General features: G+C 36.6%; 1 protein-coding gene across 3 annotated transcripts in view; it reads right to left on the bottom strand.

Annotated features, from left to right (window-relative positions):
- Nucleotides 1-13,693, bottom strand: part of COL8A1 (collagen type VIII alpha 1 chain) — a 214,030-nt gene extending 200,337 nt beyond the window's left edge. The window contains exon 1 of one of the 3 annotated variants that reach the window (XM_074301000.1): nucleotides 12,996-13,693. The gene's annotated coding sequence lies outside the window, so the exon portion shown is untranslated. The remainder of the gene's footprint in view (nucleotides 1-12,995) is intronic. The other 2 variants (XM_074301001.1, XM_074300999.1) reach the window with 2 other exon arrangements.
- Nucleotides 13,694-16,154: the final 2,461 nt, after the last annotated feature.

Raw genomic sequence — 16,154 nt, 5'->3', positions numbered from 1 at the left:
ACTGCCCTTGTTTGAAGATCTGCAGCAATATGGCTTGTTGGAAAGCATTAGATTTACACTGGGTTCACATTCTAGAAATGGTATTCAATTGACTGTCATGATCTGGGCAGTCAAATTCAAGTTTTTCAATATTATTTTCTCTTACACCTTTATTCTAATGCTGCTTCTCTCAGATTTGCCTGAAGATTAACATGAAAATTTGCTACCCTCTCCCTCTGAATGGGGTCAACTTGAGTTACCCAGGTGAGAATTTTATAGCAGATACCTTAGCTCTTACAAATTATTACCCCAGGGACACATGAGGATACCTTTCTTTGTGAAATTACACATTCTTTATTTTCTGGCCCTGAAATGGCAGTGCATTTAGATGTTTTCAAAAACAAAAATTAAATTACATCCTTAAATAAGAAACAGAGCTAGTGACTTCAAGCAAGGCTATTGTCATTCATTCACTTTTTCTGAAACTCAGGAATTACTTTGTTGCAGTTTCCAACTGCTCTAACAGTGACCCTAGGCTATTTAAAAATAACATGTTAGATTCTTCCCTTTGTGTTTGGATGGGTGTTAGCCGCAAGTGAGCTGGCTGACTGTGGATGGGAGCTCCTTTCCAGGGCTTTACTTTCCAGCCAGTTTACATCTTGACAAAGAAAGGAGTTACCCATTTGCCAACTATCTATGGGATGATTACCAGGCCAATCAGTAGATTGGGTGAGGCATATTGGGAATAAGGACACTCAAAACACCCTGAGTATTTACTGATACATTGCTCTTTAAATAGCGAGGTTCTTGTCATAGATATTACATTCTTCATTAAGTAAACTTGGGTGAGAAAGAAAAAAAATTACAGAAAAAAATGTTTGATTAATGATCCATAGCAAAAATGGATGAATAGAGTCAACTGAATTTTTCAGGGCTGATGAATCAGTTTCTAGACCATCCAAGCTCCTTTTTTTGGTACTCTTTTCTCTCCCTTAGTTATTTCTTTTTCCCATTAGTAGCACTTTTGTTTGAGAAGGGGAAAGAAAAAGGGTTTCTCCAGCATCCTGCAGATGAACTGGGAGAGGAAGTTAAAATGAATGGTTAAAATAGGGGGATGAAAGACATATTTTAGACATTCTTGTTCACCTTGTCTTCCATTACAGTTGATAACAAATGACATCAACTGATCTGAAGATCAGCTGATATAATATTTGTAGAGTAATTAGTATAGTGTCTGGCACTCAGGAGGTACTTAGTAATAAATGCTTATTCCTTTTCTTCCTCCTCCCCAACATTGACATTCTGGAGTCTACTTAACTTATGCTGTTTTACTTTATTTGCTCATATTTGTTCTTAGCTATCTGGAAATCCATTGTATAGAGATTGCTTATTATACACTCACTACAACTTATTATTGGAGCAAAGTATTAATAATAGCAATTATACATAGTGACAATGTAGTGTTTTGAGCAGAAGACATGGGTTCAAGTCCTGAATCTAACATGGTCAAGTCTCTTAATTTTTAGCATCATATAAAGTAACGAGTTGCAGAAAATGTGCTGACTTTCATTGGCAGAAAGAATTTCCTCATTTATAAAGCTTAAAATCTTCTACATCAATAAATACTATTCTTATAATAACTTACTGGTTTTTCAAAATAGCTTACAATTTTCAAAACACTCTCACAGGTTTACTCATTTGATCTTTATGACAATTCAATGAGGCAAGCAGGGCAAGTTTTATTGCCCTCATCTGGAACCAATGCTCAAGAAGATAAAATAAATGGTCATTTTCACTTGGCTAATAATGGCCAAGCTTGAATTAGAATCCAGGTCCTAAGGCACAGAAAGAGAACTGTTTCCATCATGGTAGAAAAAAGCCAATATCTGATAGCTTCCAAAGAAATAGGATGATAAGATGTGATAATTTTTACATTAAAGACTTATTAATAATAAAGTGCTATTAAAGGAATTATTAAAATAAATGTTAATAAACTCTTATCAATTTGAATTCAACCAGAAGTTGATGAAATTTTCTTTGTGAATTATCCTTATTTTGATGGTTACAGAAAATGAAGGGGTGAGTACATTCTCTGAATATTATTTATCATCATTTTGTCTTTTTGGGGTGACTTAATTTATCTATTCCCTTAAGAGATTTTCTACACAATCAAGGACAGAGGTTTCCAACTTCTTTGAGAACCATCATATAAGTGTGAGAACCAAAAAGTTTCATCCTCTCCTCCACCCAACATTTTAGCAGTAGTTCTATGGTGATCCATTCCTAATTTGAGAAAATGTCTAGAACTACTTAACATATTATATATAACTACAACTTTGAAAAGTAAAAATTCGAATACGTGCAATTACTTCAAGAGGTTTGTTATTTGCCCCTAATTGAGACTCTGGTCTCTTACCATCAATAATAGCCAGGTCCATAGCTTTACTCTAATGAGAATGTTGTTAATTAGCAAAACCAGTTGCCCTTCTTCAGTGTGCCAGGGAAACTGCTCTTCTGTTGACATGATTCATGTCCGTTCCCTTAAAGTGTTCCAAATTATGCAAGTGTCTCAAGTCTTAACAAGTCATCCACACTCAGCTGTGCAGTGGAAATGTTTGATACAAAGGGCAATTCACTCCAATCTAGGGCTAGACTATTGCAAATTCCCTCGAGTGACCACAGATGCTGAGGAACAGGTTTTGTGAGGCTATCTTCCAAGGGATAAAATGGTGAATTAATTTCTGCTTTCTCTTCTCTTCAGCTCACCTTCTAATAGGTTCATAGTGAAATGGCAGTAGGACAAGTCATGAGAGGGCACTGTGGTTTTCTTTTTGGGCTGGAAAATCTAACCTTGGGTCTTGAGTCTAACCTTTAGAGATTCTTTCCTAGCTGACCCAGGATCAAGAAGTTGTTTGTTACTGAACTAAGCTTTTAAATTTAGTCTTAGCTCTGTGATGGCCTTGGAGAGAACATTATCTGAGATTACCTCGGTTTTCTTTAAGAGAGAAAGAAAGAAAAAATAAATACAACCTTCAACAAGCCCTGACATTTTGGCACTATTAAAACGCAAAGATTTAATCAGAGAATCTTATATTAGGATTTTTTAAAAAAAGGAAAACCAACTGTGTGAAATACTACTATGGTATATTACAGCTCCTGATTCTAAGGAAATATATCCATATTTCTCAAGAAAAAAAAAACATGCAACTTTTTATTCTGAACTTCTCTCTTCGCTATCAGTAAAGAACTTTTGAAGTGATTGAAGGCAGAGGGGACTATCTTTCAACTAGAAAGAAACTAGAAAAGAGGTAAAATTACAGAGGATCCAAGAGCAGAAAGAAAACTATCTGAAATGTTTGCTAAACTGGTTGCAAGGTGGACATCTTTCCTAATCCCCACCCCCCTCCTCAGTCATTACTGATAGTGGAACACAAAGTCACAGTCCAATTTAAACATTTCCTAGAACTTTAGATATTCTAGACCTGGTCTTTCTCCTAAAATGTTTCTTAAATTCTTGATCCCATCCCTGTGTTTCTTCCTTTTACTACTTATACTCCTTGATTTCATCTTATTTAGCACTTTCTAAAAAAAGGCTAACAATTCATCAGTGACAAGACACCCTTTCCCCCCCAACAAATTCTTACAGTTATAGTATCTGTAAGTGGATGGTCAACTACATGGCACAATGAATAGAGTACCAGAACTGGATTCATGAAGTTCTAAGTTCAAATCCCGTCTCAGACCTTTAGCAGTCATGTGACACTGGGTAAGTCACTTAACTTTATTTGCCTAAAAATAATGAGCTGGAGAAAGAAATGGCAAATCACTCAAATATTTTTTGCCAAGAAAACTTCAAATGGGGTCAATAAGAATCAAACACCACCAGCAACAATAATCCATACCTAGTTACCCATTTAAAAAATAGAATGATGTAGAGTCATTTCAGAAATAGGCTTTTTTGGAGACAAATAGAGATAGAGACTAGAACTATGATTTCATTGGTACTGGGAACTCTTAGGTGAGAAATATACTTAGTATAGATTTTCAGCAGATTTCCCTGGAGTAATGAGAATGTAATTTACTCAGTACTACAAAAGCTCCCTCTATGTCAGAAAACGATCTGAATTCAGCACTAGCTTTCTACCTACTATACAACTTATTCTGTGACAGATGGACAAGAATATGAAATGAGCGGAGCAGTTTCAAAACCCGCAAAAATCCTCCCCAGCTGTGTCAGAGTCAAATCTAATCCCCAACACCCCTAAGGAGTATTTACATTGTTGAACTTGCTATGGTTGTATGTGAGACCTTAAAAAGTTTGGCGGTACACGTCTTCTCACTGCGTACGTGCGACTTGGATAATGGAATCCTTTGGCTGGGCTCTTGAAAGTACAGCTGCTGAGTGTCGGAAGCATGGGGGGAACTTGAGAGACTACCCAGCAGTCTGGAAGCAGTGGAAGGTTGAAGTACACGCCCATACCCAGGCCCATTCATCAAACTTTTCCCTCTAGCCTGGTTTGGAGATTGGAGAATAGCTTGACGACTTTATGGATCGGATTGTGAGTAATTGCAAGCTTGTCTCTAATCTCAGCATGTCAACTGATGGCTCTGCTTAAAAGAATTCATGATGTAAATACATCAATAAAGAGCTTGTGAGAGGCAGTCCCAAAGCCTCTTTTTGGAAGCATTTTTTTTTTAAGAAGTCATTTTCAGATTAATGATTATAGATGAAATACTGTATATAAAATTTTACACGCACCAGTGTGATTCATGTCTGTTGCTTAAAAATACAAACAAATAATAGGTTTGTTTTAGAGAAAGTAAAACCAAACATATGGTCTAATAACTTGAATAATAGAGACCTTAACCCAATTTTTACTTTATGATTTTTTTGCATATCAAGTTTCTTAATACATTTATTATTTCAGGTATGCAAATGCCTACCACCTGATAGTGTGAAAAACTGAATGAGATATAGGCCTCAAAGGAATACAATTGTGTATAAATGCAATTTTTTTAAAAATGGGCAGTTAGGTGACACAGTTGAAAGAGTCAGGAACCTTGAAATTCAAATCTAGCATCAGACACCGGGCAACTCATAAACTCTGTGTGCCTCAATTTTTTTCAACTGAAAAATGGGATACTAATAGGATACTACCTACCTCCCTACCTCCCTACCTACCTCCCAGGTTTGTTGTAAGGATCAAATAATGTCATAATTGTAAGGTATTTAGCACAGCGCCTGGCACAAAACAAATGTTATATAAATACTGAAAAGTGGGGATAGTAATAGCACCTCCCTCCCTCTCAGGTTTGTTGTAAAGATGAAATAATATCATAATTGTAAAGCGTTTAGCACAGTGCCTGGTACATAGCAGGCGTTATATAAATATTAGTTATTAAAAATGTTAATCAGAGTAAGCATTGAAATCACAGGATTCATACTTTACTGATGTTATATGCCCAGGAATATGGGTGCACATGAAAAGGTTCAAAGAAATATTGCAAATAATATCAACTTGACTTTGGGTGAGTTGCAGTGTAGCACATTGGACATCTGTTACTCTTTTAAACATTTTTAACAAGGATTTATTAAGCACGTACTATGCCCTGGCACTATGCTAAGCACTTTATAAGTATTTTCTCATTTGATTCTTAAAATCCTGAAAGAGAGGTACTATTATCATATCCATTTTATTGGCAAGGAGACTGAGGCAAATAAAGATTTGCCTGAAATTATATAACAAGGAAGTATCTGAGACTGGATTTGAACTTAGGTGTTCTTGATGCCAAGCCATTATTTACTGAGCTGCCCAACTGATTCTCATTTCATGCTGGACTCAAGGGAAAGAAGACCTGGATTTAAATGCTGAGTCTGATACTAACTACATGTCTATGTGCAAATTATTTAATATCTCTGACCCTAAATTTCTTTATTTGTAAAATGGAAATACTTATAATAATAAATAGATTCTACAGTAGTTAACATGTGCATAGAATTTTAAGGTTTGCAAAGCATTTCACATATTTGATTCTTACCACAATCCTGTGAGATAAGTGCTATTATAATTCCCATTTTATAGATGAGGAAATTGAGCCTGACAGTTGTGATTTGGCCAACATCACAATTACTAAATGTTTGACGCAGGATTTGACTTCTAGTCTAGCACTCTATCCATTGGGCTACTTAAATGCCATATGAAATTGTTTTGAGGTTCAAAATCATTAAAAAAACTTCAAAGTATCACATGTATATGTCACTTTTTTTACTTTAGGACAAATAAGTGGGAAATTTTAAAAGCTATTGCCTCCTTGTTAGGGTAAGAGAGGTGGGAAGTTTATGGAGAAGGACTTGATTAGGGAAAGAATTTCCTTTGGACTAGTGCTTAAGCACAGACTGAATGAGGGTAATGATTAGTACCCAATTTTTTCAAGGATATAAAATGAAAAAAAGAATGTTGTCATTGTCACAAAGCAAGTCAAGAAATAATATTACTTCTCTACTAATATTAAAAATAACTCAAATTTATTTTGTGCTTTATTCATTTGATCCTTGCAACAGCATGCATAGTAATTATTATTATTAGTCCTATTTTATAGACAAGGAAGCTGAGACAGACAGAAATTCAATGATCTAGCCAGGATCTTATAGCTAGTAAGAATCTGAGACTAACTTTGAATTCAGGTTTTTATAACTGCAGGTTCAGTGCTTCTACCACTGAGCCATTGATTCATCCTCTCTGTGTTCTCAAAAGTATGATTAAACATCTTTAAAATATTGAAAAACTTAGTGGACATTCACAGAATTCCTAATATGATACTAGTTACTTTGAGTTTTATGTAGTAAGGATAAATGAATCAGGTATTTATTAAGTACTTATTATATGCCAATTTCTGGGGATACAAAAGAAAGAGTAAGATAGTCCCAGCTCTCAATTACCAGTCCCTTTTCCCACAGTAGTTTAATCAATTCACTGTATGGTCTATGCTCCATCATATATCCTGGCATATAATAAAAATGGTTTGCTATTTCCTTCTCTGGTTCATTTTACAGATGAAGAAACTGAGGCAAAGTAGGTTAAGTGACTTGCCCAGGATAACAAAGCTGGTAAGTATCTAAGACCATAGTTAATTCAGGAAACTGAATCTTCTTGATTCTAGGTTCAGTACTCTACCACATGACCTAGCTGCCCAGTGTCTCAATGCCCAGTCATTAATAGTAATAACTCATTTATATAGCACTTTGAGGTTTATAAAATGATTAAAAGTTGCCTTTCCTTTTAACCTTCTAAAATAATATTTAGGAAAAGGCAAAAATAAAGTAAATTTTAATTTGATAGGATGCAAGTATATACTCTGCCTAGATGAAAGAGTATAGGAATAGAAAGTATGATCTATGAGGAGAAATGGAGAGAGTTTGGCTTCCTCAAAAATAAGGAAAAGAAATAAAAAGGGAGGCCTTGATAACAATCTGCAAGTACAGAAAAATTAGAGAGATGGTAAAAAAAAAATTCTAGAAAAGGTTAAAAGTTATGGTCTTTAATAACAAGAGTAGGAGCTTAAGACTAGTCACCAGGTAATTTGTGAAATTCCAGTAGAGTTTACTTAGGAAGATTATAGAGTTTCATTCACCAGAGAGTTTAGAGACTAAGTGAGACAATCAGCTAAAGTGATTATTAGTTACAATTGCTCTTGTGTTAAATCAGGAGACATGACTCAATGAAACTGCAGGATCCTTTCTGGCCATTGCGTTTATGATTCAGTTTCTTGGCTAATTTTTTTCTTGATTCTTTTCAACCACTGTAGTTTCAAACTGCCTTGTGGATTTTTGATTACAGCATGACCTCAAAAGGCTCAAACCTTACAGATATTCCAAAACTGTATTTTCTGTTCTGCAGATGCTTCCCTACGCCGTGCTTTCTTCATCCCCTTCACCCCATTCAGCTGGCTTACTGAAAGAGGTAGAAACTTCAGTAAGCTCCTAGATTGTTTAAAATTTTTTTTATTAAAATCTTTTAATTTTATATGTTAGTCTCTCCCAAATATATTCCTTTCCTCTCTTCTCCTTTCTTTAAAAAGAGGGGGGAGCAGATAAATAAAACTAATCAACATATTGATCAGGCAATATTTAGTATCCATAGATGCTACTCACAATTTTTACTTCTACAGTGAGAAAAGGGAAGTTCATTTTTTTTTCTTAACTGTTTTGGAGGCTCCAGGAATTATTAACAAATAAAGATTGTTCAGATCATTGGTGTCTTCTTGATGATCCAGAAATTTATAACTCTCTTTCCTTTTACACTGCTCAGTCTTGCCGCTCTAGAAAGGAGTGCTGGCATATCCTGGATGGTCTAGTGACTGCCAGTTCTCAACAAGATCCTTTTTCTTATTTACTCAGCATTTTGTGAACAGTAGTCCAGTAATTCTTAGAAGCTTAGATTTGGTGAGAGCCCCAGTTCACACAACTTTAATTGTGGAAGAGGCTCAAAATTCTTGAGGGAATTGGGTTCTGGCCTTAACCTTCCCCCCTCTCTCTGTCCCCTTTTCCCATTGACAAGGCAGTATAGCTCTCAGAAGATTTCTCTGAAATGCACTCTCTGAGTTTCAAATTCTGCATCTTTCTGAGATAGCATGTGTATATTCACATTTCGGGTCCAGTGAGCAGAAAGGAAAGCAGACTGGTAGGTCTTTATAAAATGGTTCTGAAGAACACAAATGGTCTTTTGAGGTCAAAGGTGGAGAAAAGTTGTAAAGTCTCCGATAGTATTATAGACATACACACTGGACCTTGGTGGCTAACAGAAAGAAAGAAGAGGGTTTTTAAAATCCATAAAATAACAAGAAATCTTTCCAGAAATAAGCAATTATGGGAAGATGTGGTGATATATTTCTCTCACTAGCTCCAATCATCCAATGCTGAAGAAATAGATTCTGCAAATTTATAGTTAAAATGTGTCAGGAGTGCCTTTATATGATAAATGGCAAATTCCACTGGATTATGTGCCAGGATAAGCATAATTCTAAAGAAAGTTTGACTATCCCTTCCCACATGGTGATATAATAGAGGTGTGTATCTCGTAATAATGGAATCACTGGAAGGTATTAACAAGATACATGATGGTAGAGCAAATACATTCCTCATTCAATTCAACACACATTTGTTTCAAAGCAGATGTATTAAGTGCCTATGTGAAAGAACCAAGGGAAGTACTAGAAAGTTTTGTTTGCTGATTAGAATCCCTACTTTCCTTCAAGGCTGAATTTGAACACTATGTTTTATATGAGCCATTTCCTATTCATCTCCCTCTGCTGGTCCATTCCTCCCCCAACCACCCCACCTAATTAACTTTTATTTTAAAAAATATATTTCTATATATATCTATCAATAGAACATAAGCTCCTTGAAGGCAGGAGTGGATTCATTTTTTGCCTTTATTCCCAGTATTAAGCACAAAGTAGATGCTCAGAGATTGTATATTTGCAGCTGAAAGCAACCTTAGAAACCATCTAGTCCAATGTCTTCATTTTACAATTGCGGAAAATAAAATTCAAAGATGTTCAATTCATTGCCTGGCCGTCAATCAAACAATTAATATTTATTAAGTATCTATTTTAGTGACAGAGATGGGATTCGACAAGGGGAGTCAGAACCAATTGTTGCATGTTTTATGTGGGCATTTAAGCCTTAGAAATGTCAAAGGCTACAAATTGGGGCATGCTTTATTGTTTTGTTGATTATTAAGACCTAAGAAGTGTAAATAATACAGATTAAACTTAAAAATGTGTACAGACCTCCCTCCCTCAAGAATCCAGTTGTTAAACAGTTTTCAACATACTACCATATTCGAATCCCACATTTTCCTGACTTTTGGTTCTCTTAATCTGATGGACTGAAATATTCACATTCTCTGTTCCCTTTTGGTAAACAAGAAGAATTGTATTAGTCCGTTAGACCAAGAGATGAAGGCAAGAGGAATTTCAATTCCTCAGCTGGCAGAACCATGGGGGATAACTGACAAGAGAAGAAAGATACTTAATTTCTTTTTTTATTTCTTATTTGATATTATCCCACTTAGATGATTATAGTAAGGGTTTGCTCTTGCTACCAGATGTGTTGGTATTCATCTCTGGAGGCTATTTCTGTACCTAAAATTTGTCTTCTTCTACCTTGAATACATATCCTTACTCTACCCTCTAGTATGATTTTCTGTCCTATGCCTCATTATTCCTGTAATTGATCCTAGAAAGCAGTCAAAACACTCATGCCATTTCTCTAATGGGAGGCAAGGCAGTGGGTAACAGAGAAGGAAGGGTGGCGGTGGTGGAATTTGTCAACTTATGTCTTTTTGTCTCAACTTAATTCAAAATCATTTATCTTGGTAATATGACAGTGAGGTATTAACAAGATATATAAATCATGGTAAACATTTGTTTCAATGAGAAATTATTAAATGCGTATTCTTCATGTGCAAGAACCAAAGCAAATACTAATTTTGTCAAGGCATGTCATGCTTTTCTCTGACTTAAATTTGGAAGACTTGCCTTATGCAAGAGGCCTCAGGAACTAATAGACAATTTGAGAATACCTGAAAAAAAAACATGCTAAGAAAGTTAGGTCATGAACACTCGGACTGCCTCAAATAATTTATTGGCTTAACAAGGGTAGCATATTGCAGGGCATTGCTGAATTAATCAACAGATGTTTGATTACATTATATCGTTAACTGATTTAACTGGACAGTACATACCAAGGCTCATTGAACAGGTCAAAGAGAATAGAGAAAGCAATCAGAAAGAACAAGGGGAGATCAGCAAAGACTTTTTTTCCTTTCCAGATGAAGGTGTGTTACAAGAGTTCTGTTTCTAGTTTGGGAAAACATTTTCTCAGAAAAGAAAACTTTTCTCCAAAGGACACGATGTCCAGAAAAGTACATTACCCCACAAGCAATGATGCTGAACTGAACAAAATCAAATCACAACCTCAAACAAGAATTGGCTTGAATACACTACACATTTCTAGTGCTTTATATAGGCACTTATCATGGTTGATTACTCACTTAAAGCAGACAAAAAAGAGCAGCTTGTATTTAATGACGAGATAAAAGGTAACTCCATGCACCCAAGTCACAAATTTTCTTGATTAACTGGGAATTTCATGTGATCTTAATAGAAACTGCTCTCCTAGGTAATTAACTTACTGAAATAAAACTTTACAGGACATAAAACCTTCGAATAAGTTCACTACTTTTCCTTCATTTGGATCAACATTAGACCCTTCCCAATAGATTTTTTTTAAAGAATTACTTCTTAGATAAATAAATTTAAAAAAGGAATGATGACCTGAAATGGCATCAAATGTCAGATTTTAATGATGGTCTTTTTTTTTTTTTTCTTTTTTAAGCAGTGAGGAATTTTTGACAGATTGATTGCATGGTCATTTTCTTTTGGGAGGGGACAGGAAGGGGAAGGAAATAATCAAAATAACATGAAAAATGAAACATTTTCCTTTCCCACTTACAGGACCCTGACTAATAGAGTGGTTTGGTTTCCTGAAAGGCAGGCTTGGTTTTCTTCTTTAAGAGGGCTCTTACACAATCCAAACATGTGAAGAGGTTTCCTTTGCCACATGAGAGAGATGCAGTACATCGAAAACAGAACACAGTGCCTTGGATTTGGAACTCAGGGCAGAAAGTAACTACTTTAAATAGACAGCCACTATAGAGTATTTTTTTTTTCTTTCAAAGGTATGCAATCTATATTTCTGGTACTTAGACATATTAGGAAGATAGCCTGAATTTAGGGCTAACATTTCAAAGGGGACATATGATTTCAATAAATGTATAACTCTTTGAGAAACAGGTGCCATGCAGACAAGTTCAATTTAGTTCTAAAAACTAAATAAGCAATAAGGAAAGGATGATCAGAGAGATACAGATAAAACCTCTAAGGATGATGATAGAGATTGGATCTGTGATGACACTGCAATAGCGAACTCCTAGTGAGGGACTCTCCCTCAACCAATGCAAAATGAATTCTCTTCAATTTCAAGTCATGGGGAATTACCTAGGCATTAAGAGATCACATAACTTTTCTTAAGACCTCAGTTTATGTCCAAGGTGGAGATTGACCTCAGGTCTTCTAAATCTTTATTCCCCCTCCCACTTTCTCATACTAGAGGCAGCATAGCACAATGTAGAGGGAGTTAGCCTTTAATCCAGTAAGAGTTGGACCCATCTTCAGATACATTGTGACCCTAGACAAGTCACTTAACTTATGAATGCTCCATTCAAATTCTTGAAAATTATAGATTGCATAGAAAGTGCTGACCTGTTTTGATAGGAGTTTACCAATTGAAATCATTGGTTCACTCCTATTTCTTTTTGTCTAGTACTATTATGCTTTCCTTAATATTTTTTTCTCTTAAGAGATCATTAAAAAAAAAAAAACATGGGGAAGTGTGTTATGTTCATCCTTTCCTATCTACCAGCCACCTGATTCTGTCCTTCTGCAGGGCAGCAGCCCACATCATTTTTTCCAAGCACTGAAACCTGGAAAGATTTTTTTTTCTTTTTTCTTTTAAAGAACTTACAGAAGCAATCTTGGGGGTTTGGAAAACATCACAAAATCGTTAACAGGACCTTTGAGTGTGCTATTTTAGGAAGGCAATTGTGTTCTTTTAAAATAACTATTTGACAACATGACAAGGCTTTTACTTAATTCCCCCTATTAATATGTAAAATATTTGTAATGAAAAGTAAGCAAAACAACCTCACCAGACTCATTTTTACTTCCCCAACAGTGGAGGTGGGAGGAAGAGAAAAAAAAAAATGTTTCTTCAATATCTATGCTGCTGTTTCTCCACAAGATGATTTTTTTTTTTTAAATTTCACTGTTCAAACAGGAGTTTGTTTTTAAACCAGATGCTAGTTAAGAACAGCTGATCAGGCAGGCATCGCACAAACCCGTACCAACACCTCGAGCAAAACAGTAAGCGATGTGCCACAAAGGCTACTTACTCCTCGGGGGTTGCTGTGTCCTGGAGAGTCAGATGCCTGAAGAGATATTGTCTTACCTGGAGTCTTTAAGATCCAAGGAGAGAAGAACAGTGGCTCCCAACAGAAGAGGACTGTGAAAATGCTCTCTGATCAGCTGCTGGTAACAAGCACTTGGCTTTTATGGGCAGGTGGGAGGAGCCGCTTCTCATAGTAGGTGGGCAGAGGGAAGGCAGGCAGGCAGGCAGGCGGGTAGCTCTCTAAAAGAACTGGCCACTCTATTCTCTGGGGAGGGAGAAGGAGCCCGAGGTGGAGAAGGACAAAAGGGGAGGGAGGAGAAAGAAGCAGGAGAAACGGAAGGAGGAGGGGGTAGTGGAGGGAGAGGAGAGAAGCAAGGAAGGGAAATTGGGGAGAGGAAAAAAAAGATGCAATGGCAGAGAAATGGAGAAGCAGCTATATCTGAAGGGATGGAGAGAAGAAAAAAAGAGCCAGGCAGACTAATAAAATCAGTAGCCAAGAAAGACTTGGGGGGTGTGGGTGGGGAAGAAATTGAAATTATTTAATTTTAGCATGAAATTTTTTGTATGTGTGAATAAAACACAACGGCTATTGAAATCATTACTGTTAGGGAGTTGGGGGGAGGGGTGATAGGAAAACCACTGCCTTTTAATTTTAAAACCTACCATAAACAACTGTGAAGTGAAAAAAAAGGAATGAAAGATCAGGAGGAAATTTAAAGGGAAGGGAGTTATAATTTAGAGCAGCAAACACATTCAATTTCAGCTCAGCCCACAGGATACAGGGAATAGATTGCTGATTCCTTTAGTTAGCTTGTACATATATACCCTTCCCCAACTCCCCCCAAACCCCAAGAGCTACCCACCTCTCACTGAAGTTGTCAAATCCAGATCACTCTTTATAAAATTTATTTGACAAGAGAAATATCTTAATCTAAGTCCTATGGTGTATGCCCTAGGACTTCCAAATATCCATGGGCTGTGCTTAAGGTATTCTGTAGTATTAGGATAAGCCAGAAAAGTTTGTGGGAGGATCAGGGGAGATTTGTTCACAGAGAATGGAATCTCTCTAAAGCAGCTACAGCTCTCTAACATCTGCTTATATAACATAGGACTTCAGTAAATCCCGCCTTTTGGTTATTTTCCGCCTTTTAAAAACTTCCATTCCTGACAGCAGGAAAAATTCCTGATGCCATAATTTCCTGAGCTTTGCCTTGCCATTGAAACATTGGGAGTGTATGACACCAGTAGCCAACCAAAGGATCCAAAGACACTATTCTGAAATTTTTACTAGGGACTCTGGGCTGAAGAAATACATATATATATATATATATATATTTATATATATTTAAAAGGTACTCTGTCTCCTTCTCCCGCTAAATAGTGACTCATTCTCTAGTCCTTTCTCCCCATCTCCACCAAGCAAATAAGTGAGTTTAAAAAGAAAGTGCTTGATCTAAGATTATAGTAAATGCTTTTGTATGATAGTAAACCTTAAGGTCCCTTAGGTATGACAGCTCTGGGCTAGAGATGGGAAGGAAGGAGGAATTTCCTTATAGGAATATAGTGATGGGGTCATAGATTTAGAACTGGAAGGGAACTTAAAGGGTATTGGATCTGATTGTACAGATGAGAAAACTGCAGGTTTACTCTAGTCTTACTAAATATGAAAGACCCAGAGGTAGGATTTGAACTCAGTTCCCCAGGCTCCAGAGCTGGCATTCTTTTAAATTCATTATCCTATCTCCCTTATATCATGTTCAGAGCACCCTAACTTTAATTGCCTCCCTACTGGTCTTCCTGCTTTCATATTCTTTTTCTTTCAATCTATTCGTCACACCACTGCCAGAATCATCCTCCTAATGGATCAGTTTGATCATTGTATCCCTTTTACATTCTAGAATTACATTCCATTGCTTACAGAATAAAGCCCTCCAAATCTGACTCTAACCTTTCAATTAAGTCTTGTCTGATAATTATTTCCTTTCCCTAACTCTATGTTCCAATGTAATCCAACTGCTTGTTATCACCTTTTAATCTTTACTTTTTCTCATCTCTCTGCCTTTGCTCTTTCCATTCTCATGTTTGCAATGATTATCTCCCATTTTCCCATCTGCTAGTATTCTGCTCTTCCTTTAAAGCCCACCTCTAGTGTCACCTCCCTTATTAAGTCTTCCTTGACTTTCTCAAGGGAAAGTGACTTCTATTTAAATTTCTTCACATCCCTCCTTGCTACTTTCTCCCTTGTTACATTATATAACCTATATTGGTTGGGTTTTTGTCTGTATTTTCCTGCCATCTCCAGGTGCCAGAAAAAAAAGCAGGAAGGGTGGAGAGGATTTGACTGGGTCATTTAACATAAAAAGAAGTTGCCTAAGGTCATTGTAATGTGGCACTATGAGGAGTAGGACATTTAAAAGGAGGGGAGAGAGAAATCTTGCCAAGTTTGACTTGCTGACCAGTAGCCAGATGGCAGTGAGATTATTTCCTTCTTTCCTCATGAGACTCTGAAAGCAGATGCTGGGGCATATTTTCCTAATAAGGTATAATAAATGCTACCCCCCCCCCAAAAAAAAAAACTGTTCAGAAAATTGGGTGGGAGCAATTTAAGATTTCAGACCTTACTAGGAGTGGCAAGGTGCTGACATTGGCAGTTTCATTTCCTCCCCCCCCTCCTGTAGTCAAGAGTCCATTTTAATTCACATATGAATGAATAATCCTTTTAGTTCAGGTAAATTTGGGAAGGAGATTAGAATCTCAATAGGATGAATGCCAACATGAAGCAAATAAATTGTGGATTATTGTCAGGAATGTTTCCATACCCTTAGATGAGTCTAGAATGAACCCAGACTAGGGGCATTAAAGGGAGAGCTGGGAATTTCAGGCAAGACATGTTTGTACAAGTGGACAGAGACTGAAAAACGCCTTAGAGTTCGGAGGAACCAGGTGTTTTAGGATCCTCATTGACCTAAGGGAGCTAGAGCAGCTTGAGCTCAGAGTACCCTCTGGTGGTACCCATAGAGATTGCACCCTGAACAGTCATTTCAAGCCCTATTTCTATTAATGAGAGGAAACACAGATCTTGCCTGGAACAAATTAAAATACAGTATAATCTGGCCCCAAACATTTAGTAGTTGTCTGGGAAAGTCACTTAACTTCTGTCTGC

Source organism: Sminthopsis crassicaudata, chromosome 3 (assembly GCF_048593235.1).
Source record: "Sminthopsis crassicaudata isolate SCR6 chromosome 3, ASM4859323v1, whole genome shotgun sequence".
Taxonomy (NCBI): Eukaryota; Metazoa; Chordata; class Mammalia; order Dasyuromorphia; family Dasyuridae; genus Sminthopsis; species Sminthopsis crassicaudata.
Note: the sequence above shows the minus strand (reverse complement) of the source record. Positions and strands in the feature narration are given on the sequence as shown.